General features: G+C 37.9%; 1 protein-coding gene across 4 annotated transcripts in view; it reads right to left on the bottom strand.

Annotated features, from left to right (window-relative positions):
- Window positions 1–357: 357 nt before the first annotated feature.
- LOC141555035 (serine/threonine-protein kinase PDIK1L-like) overlaps window positions 358–6000 on the bottom strand; it is a 101173-nt gene continuing 95530 nt past the window's right edge. For all 4 annotated transcript variants that reach the window (XM_074287589.1, XM_074287588.1, XM_074287587.1 and 1 more), the window contains one exon: window positions 358–614. The gene's annotated coding sequence lies outside the window, so the exon portion shown is untranslated. The remainder of the gene's footprint in view (window positions 615–6000) is intronic.

The raw sequence follows: 6000 nt of genomic DNA, 5'->3' as shown, positions 1-6000 counted from the left end.
CAGCCTTTTTTTAGATTGCATTTTTGACTCATGGCCTCTTGAAAGGATGAATGCTGAAAACTATTTTTACATATATTTTGAAAATAGAGTTATTATTTTAAAAAATAAAGTAAAATTATGATATTCCATAATACTAATACTTATTTGGCATTTTTTCCTGTGAGATAGCTTTCAACATGCTGCCCCAGACCTCTTAACAGCCCCAAAGTGAACAAGCACAAATTAGCATCTTCCCCCTGAAGCATTTACATTGGTAAATTTGTATAGTCCATATGCACTCTCTACATTGAGGTGGATGTGATAGCAGTGTCTCCAAAAGTAAAAATAGTAATTTTTCAATGTTAGGAAATCTTTCAATGAGCTTCTAAAAACCAGTTTTATTTCAGTCCTTAACAATTATGATTCTCTCGGTAGCAAGGAAGAAGAAGAAAAAGACGTGGAAGTTTTTAAGCAGGTGACTGCCAAAGCCCCTTCTTGTTGTTTCTAGGTTCCCAGCAACACCACTCTGGTTCCGTAGAATTGCACACATTTTGCTCAGAACTCCTACAGGGCCTTTTGAAGTTTGACATGATAATCTATGGATGGCTTTGCCTGCCACTGAACTATGATCACCCCTGGAATGAAAAAGAGAAAAGCATTAGTAGGAATTCCACCCTGCAGCCTACAACAAGAATAGTACACAGACTAAATGTCGCAGCAGCCATTATACCTAATACTGAAACATTACTTCCCTACTAGGGAAAAGGGAGGGTAATTGGCTTTTACCCAGAGCCTGCCATGTGCCAGGCATTTAATAAGTGTCATCTCACTTGATCTTCACAACCATCCTGTAATGTAAGTAGTTATTTTCTTCACTTAACAATTGAGGAAGCTGAGGCAGACAGGGTTAAGTGACTTGCCCAGGGTCAACACCGCTAATAAAGATTTGAGGCTGGATTTGAACTCAAATCCTCCAGATTCCAGGCCCACAACTCCAGGAGTACTGCACAATTTAAGTGTTTCAAACTTATCAGATTATCCATGGTCTAGTGATGGTCAGCAATCTTACGACATCAGAGGCTGAATTTTAGCTATATCTAAAATGGGAAAAAAGTTCACTGGGTGAGAGATGACCTAGTTCAATAAGCCATCTTCCATTTGACACATGATGGTTACCTTCATGGTGACTAAAAACAGACTCTGAATCCCTCTTCCCTCAACAGAGTCAGGGTCCCTTCACTGGCTCTCTCCCATCTGAGCCCCTCAGATCTTGACCTGTCAATAATGGCCAAACTCATAGAAGCAGAAGGCTCCTCTTCTGCGTCACCTATTCTCCCCATGATGTCCTGAAATCTGGATTCTATTCCTAGAATGCAATTAAAACCACTGTCAAATGGAGCTTCCTATATGGCTGTGTCCCTGCTCCCCATTTCCATCCAATAAACTCTATTGGCTCCCTTCTGTCTCCAGAATCATATAGAAAATTCTATGCTTAGCATTCAAAGCTTCATAACTCATCTCCTACTTTTTCAGACTTCTTCTGCCTCCTCTTCCTCCCCACCCCATATACTCTGAGATCCAGTGACACTGACTTTCTTGCTTTTTCTTGACTCCAAATAAATGGAGTCTCTCACCTACTCCAAGCATTTTCACTGGCTATCCTCCATGGCTGAAATACTTTCCCTCTTTGTCTCTCTTCTGATTTCCCTGCAGTCCTTCAATTCCCACTCAAAATACTACCCACTATCTACTAAAATTTTTTTCAGTCCCTCTTCATGCTACAGCTGTCCCTCTGATGATTATTTCCATTTTTATTAAAGCTTTTTATCTTTCAAAACATATGCACAGATAATTTTTCAACATTTACCCTTGTAAAACCTTGTACTCCAATTTCCCCTCTTTCCCCCACTCCCTTCTAAATGGTAAATAGTCTAATATATGTTAAATATGGTAGATATATATATTAAATCCAATATATGTATACATATTTATACAATTATCTTGCTGCACAATAAAAAGTCAAATCAAACCAGAAAAAATGAGAAAAAAATAGAATGCAAACAACAATAAAAAGAGTGAGAATGCTATGTTGTGATCCATACTCAGTCCCCACAGTCTTCTCTCTGGGTGCAGATGGCTCTCTTCATCACAAGATTATTGGAACTGGTCTGAATCCTGATGATTATTTCTAAATTATCCTGTAAATACCTTATTTGTACATAGCCGTTTGTATAGTGTATCTCCTTCACCTTCTAGATTATGAGTTCCTTGGAAATAAGAACTAATTTTTTTGTCTTTCTTTGAATTCCCAGTGCTTAGCACAATGCCTGACATATAGTAAGTGCTTAGTAAATGCCTGTAAAAACAATTTGGCTTTTAAAACAGAACCATTTCTGATTCTTTTCTGAGTCATGAATGTCTTTGATGATTTTTATGCTACATCCAATTTGTAATTCATTATGGTTAGTATTCTGCAATCCTTCTAATGCCTCTGCATTTTTCCATTGGACTTTATTCTACCTGCTATTTTGATCCTTTTAAAATTATGGTAATTTAAGCCATTCTCCAACTGATAAATGGTCAAAGGATATAAACACACAATTTTCAGATGAAGAAATTAAAATCAATTCTAGTCATATGAAAAGGTGCTCCAAATCACTATTGTTCAGAGAAATGCAAATTAAGAAAACTCTGAGGAACTTCTATATATCTCTCAGGTTGGCTAAGATGAAAGATAATGATAATAAAAAGTAATGATAAATTTTGGAAGGAATATGGGAAAACTGGGACACTAATACATAAGTGGTGGAGTTTTGAACTGATTTAACCATTCTGGAGAGCAACTTGGAACTGTGCCCAAAGGGCTATAGAACTGTACATACCTTTGATCCAGCAGTGTTACTACTGGGAGGGAAAGGAACCCATATGTGCAAAAATATTTGTGTAGTGGCAAGAAACTGGAAACTGAGTAGATGTCCATCAGTTGGAGAATGGCTGAATAAATTATAGTATATGAATGTTATGGAATATTATTGTTCTGTAAGAAATGACCAGCAGGATGATTTCAGAGAGGCCTGGAGAGACTTACATGAGCTGATGCTGAGTGAAATGAGCAGGACCAAGAGATTATTATACACAGCAACAACAAGATTATGTGATGATCATTTCTGATGGACATGGCTCTTTTCAACAATGAGGCAATTCAGACCAGTTCCAATCGTCTTATGTTGGAGAGAGCCATCTACACAGAGAGAGGACTGTGGGGAATGAGTGTGGATCACAACCTTGTATTTTCACCTTTTTGTTGTTGTCTGCTTGCTTTTTGTTTTCTTTCTCATCCTTTTCCCCCTTTTTATCTGATTTTTCTTGTGCTGCATTTTAAGTGTAGAAATAAAGAATTACACTTGTTTAATATATGTTGAATTATATTGGATTTATATCCAATTTTTATATGTTTAATATATATTGGATATATTGCTGTCTAAAGAAGGAGGTGGGAAGAAGGAAAGGAGAAAAATTTGGAACACAAGGTTTTGCAAGGATGAATTTGAAAACTATCTGTATATATTTTAAAAATGAAAGTTATTATTTAAAAATATAAAATAAAATTATGATATTCCATAATTTAAAACAATATAGCATCAGTAAAAGAATTTTGTTTTTTATTTCTAAAAATGACCTTGTGATAGGGAGCAACTTGTTCCTGAAAGAACTAACCCAATTGCTCAAATGTGATCTTCTCCTGTACATTCATCATCCATTTGTTTTTTCCAGCATAGATTGCTGAACCTACTTCTTTTTCCAGTGTGAACCAAGTGAAGGAAGCCCTTAAGTGCTTTAAGAGTCACACAGCACAATGTCTTTAACAAACAGATATTCTGCAGAACTTAGATAGGTTATGAGGTTTTTCTTTTTTTTACTTCAACTTTTTATAGGGCATCATAACATTAGAGAACACTTTCATTTCATCGTATCAATCTTCTCAAAATACCATTTCAACTATATAAATTCCCTGCTCAAAAATCTTCACTGCATCTATATTTTCTACAAAATAAAATCCAAACTCCTTTATAGCCAAATATCCATAAAAGTCCAATTGTTATATTATTCTAGTATGGAGATGACCCTGAGTTCTCAAATACTATACCAGGAAAATGCAAGCTTAAAAGGATTTTCCAAATGTAGGTACAGACTGTCCAACATCCATAAAAGCAGAGAGACTCTTATTAAGAGATTGACCACAAGATGGTGAAATCTTCAGTCACAGCAAACCCATGAAAGAGCCCAAAATAAAATATGGCCATCATTCCTACAAAGTTATTTAACAAATCAGCTGTTAGGGTACAGACATAAACTAGAGCAAACCTGAAAATTAAAACAAATTTAAAATAAAGGATAAAAGATGTAAAAATACTGCATGCTATTTAAAACACACCCTGACTTATTTAAAACATGCTTAGTCTGAAAATTTTGAAATAGATGAAAGTTAAGATATAGAATCCAACTATCACTATTTTGTGGAGCATTTTAACCAATATAAAATAATCACCATAATGGAAAAGTCAATCTTCCCAGGCAAAAATAGAGGCCAAGAGCAACCTGATTTGGAATACATTAATTGTAATGTTCTGTTGTCTCCAGAGACTGCTGATCGCTCTCTGGGAGGAGATCTGCTGTCTCCACTCAATCTCTCGGCCAGATTCTTCTTCTTGTAGAGAGCTGCCAACTCTGACCTAGAATAGAGACTTCTCTCCCTTGCTCAATGTTGCTTCTTTTATCCTCCCAGAGAATGAGCGTGGAATAACTCAGGGGCTTCTGGGAAAAAATACTTCAACCAATGAACTTGCTCCTCTTAAACATTAAGCTCCTCCCCAGAAGTTCACAGGGGTAAAACTCCCCTAAAGGCCGGAACTAGAGAATTGTTAAGTACCGACTTAGCACCTAGTAAGAACCAAATATCTCATTATCTCATTAGCACTTAATAAGAACCTAACAATTAATCAATCAATGAACACTTATTAAGTACCTATTATATGTCAGCATGGGCAGCTAGAAGGCACAGTGGACAGAGTACTGGATCTGGAATCAATAGAACTCATCTTTGTTCAAATCTGGCTTCAGACACTTATCAACTGTGTGATTCTAGGCCAGTCACTTTCCCTTGTTTGCCTCAGTTTCCTCATCTATAAAAGGAGCTGGAGTGAGAAACAGTGAGCTCGCTACTCCAGTAGCCAAGAGAACCCCATAGGAGGTTCTGAAGAGTCAGTGCCAGTGCCAGCTCTGTGCCAGGTGAGGAGCGCACAGAGAAAGCTTACATTCTATAAAAGGCTAAAATATATATCTATGATAATTAAATACAAGGTAATGACGGGCAGGGGGAGGACAGACCTCCTAGAGGGCTCCAAGAGGCAGGGGTAAAGGGGGAGCCTTTTCCTGTAACAAGGCCCCAATACAAAAGCACTCGATAAGAGGTGGTATAGGTGGAATTAAAGGTGAAGTTAAAACTACAAAACTAAAAAAAAATGAGTGACTGAGAGATCCTGAGATTCCTTGGGAATACTCTCCACTCATCAAACTTTCTCAGCCCTCAGAGTGACTCTTTCTACCCATCCAAAAAGGCAAGGCCTGCAGATGACACCCTCCTCACATCTCTCCATGGGACGGGCTCCGTCTTGCTCGGGCTTTTATCACTTTGGGCTCTCACCACTATATGTAGGCTGGTTGTCCTGCCATCCTCCCTCCCCCACGCCTCCCTGCCTCCGTACATTCTCCATCTCTTCCAGCACCAAATGCAAAGTGACCTCTTGGGCCCTCAAAGCCCTTCAAAATCTGTTCCCCCACTTTCCAGTCTTCTGGTCCCCTGTAACATTCCCCCCACATTCACCCAACCTATTCTCCCTGACTGGCTGATGAGGTTCCTCAAATGTTCCCATTTACAGATGGCCTTGTGCTGACTGCATTGCCTCAGAATACTTATAAATGTTCTCAGATTGGTTCCATTCAAAAAGATCAGTGGTACAT

The sequence above is a fragment of the Sminthopsis crassicaudata genome, chromosome 2 (assembly GCF_048593235.1).
Source record: "Sminthopsis crassicaudata isolate SCR6 chromosome 2, ASM4859323v1, whole genome shotgun sequence".
Lineage (NCBI taxonomy): Eukaryota > Metazoa > Chordata > Mammalia > Dasyuromorphia > Dasyuridae > Sminthopsis > Sminthopsis crassicaudata.
This window is presented reverse-complemented; position numbering and strand designations above follow the sequence as displayed.